A 2,125-nucleotide genomic window follows, 5' to 3' on the forward strand; every position below is an offset into this window, starting at 1 on the left:
GGTGTTTGTGTGTGTGTGTGTGGGTATGGTGCGGATGGTGTGTGTTGCATGTGTGTTGGTGTGTGCATGTGTGTGTGTGACATGTGTGTGTGTGTGCATGTGTGTGTGTGTGGTGTGTGGTGTGTGTGTTGTGTGTGCAGTAGTGCGCGTATGTCGTTGCGTGGTGTTGTGTGAGCTGCTTGGTGCGTGTTGTCGTGCGTGCGTGCGTGTGAGACTGTGTGCGTGCGTGCCCAGGGTGCGTGCGTTCGTGACGTGCGTGCGCGTGTGTGTGTGTGTGGTGCTGTGTCGTGTGTGGGCGCTAGTGCGTGCATGTGAACTGTGTGTGTGTGTGTGCTGTTTGTGTTGTGGGTGCAAACTCGGGAGCGTGAAGCGTCGCGCAGGTGACACGGTGATGCGTGCCGACGATGACGATGATGATGACGTGCCACCACGCGATCGCGCCTGCCACTCCGACCTTTGACGAACTATCACGAAGATTGTCGAATAACCGCCGAGTTTAATTGGTTCGTGGACGCAGGTGCCTTTCTGTCAATAACGGTGCCGTGGTTTAATTGCTATGCCTACTAAACTACTATAGGGGGTTTTAAAGACTTTTAAAACGCGTTGGATTTGGTTTGGGGGCAGAACGGTGTGCGTAAAAATATTCCGTGCATAACATATCGTCTGTTTCGCGTGATTAGAAGTGATCACGATGTGGAATCATGTGATATCGTACAGGATCTAAGGGATCTAATTGTGGACGTTTTTCTGACAAAATATGAAAATTTGCACATTTTAGGTAGTTTAAGATATGTACATTCATATGAGACCGGGTACCCATCTCCATCGGCATGGTATCTGGGCGCCATCTTGTATTTCAAAATGGCCGCTATTAAAATCCATTACAACATACAATATACATGTTACAATATACAATATACAAACATGCATGCCGACATATCTTATTCATCTCATCAGAGATATAATTACAGATTTAATAACAGATATAATAACAGATGCCGACGATATCCAATATACACGTACCGTTTATAACCGATTTTAACGACGTCGGAAGTCTTCTAGCACGCCAAATGTCGTGTGTCGTATGGGAACAATAATATAATAGGCCTAATAGCAACTATAATAATACAATAATAACAACAACAATGATGCGGTTTAACGTGTTGGTGTACCCCTGATTGTCATAGCCGCTTCCAGAGCAGCTGGCTGTATATAGTGTGATTAATGTACACGCTAACGTAAGGTAAACGTCGTATTTGACACAGCCGATTACTGCGAGCAAGCTGATTAGTGATATATATAATATACTCGGCCGTAGAAAGTGCATGTCGTGTCACACATAGCCAGCCGATCAAAATCTCACCAGCCGCATAGTGACGTAGTTGTCACGGAAAGCAATTGCATGCATCTCCTATTACACACACGGCCGCTGCAAGAACAAGGCGCCATATATCACTGTGATTGATTGATTGATCGATCGATCGATTAATCGATTGATTGTTTGATTGATTGATTGATTGATTGATTGATTGATTGATTGATTGATTGATTGATTGATTGATTGATTGATTCACACACACCTCCTGCAGGATCTTCCCGTCTGTCCAATAGCGATACACTCGGTATCACGAGCTAATAATACATGGCTAATACCATTATCATATATATCATTATTAGTATTACTATAATATCAAGAGTACATAATAGAGATTATTACGTATTATCTATATTAATATGTATTATTAGCTCTTGGCGGTGTGCGCATATTCAAGATGGCCGCCGCTCATAAAATGTCCGCGGCAAGTGTCGCGGTATTGCTCCTTGTAATGCCTGCCGACATTCAGCCGCTGTTTCACCCGGTGGTCGCACACTGCAGGCTGCACACTGCCTGACGGATATCACAGGGTGAGTAGCATAGCCCGCGCGCGCGCCCGTATAAATTGCAGAATCGCTGCAGATTCAATGAGCGGAATTCGCGGAAATGAAATTTTCTCCTCGGCCGCGCTGCCCGTCTCGTTCCTGCGGCACTCAAAGCATCGAGAGAGAGAGAGAGAGAGAGAGAGAGAGAGAGAGAGAGAGAGAGAGAGAAAGAGATACAGACAGCGAGAGCGGAGAGAGAGAGAGA

Source organism: Priapulus caudatus, unplaced genomic scaffold (genome assembly GCF_000485595.1).
Source record: "Priapulus caudatus unplaced genomic scaffold, Priapulus_caudatus-5.0.1 Scaffold735, whole genome shotgun sequence".
Lineage (NCBI taxonomy): Eukaryota > Metazoa > Priapulida > Priapulimorpha > Priapulimorphida > Priapulidae > Priapulus > Priapulus caudatus.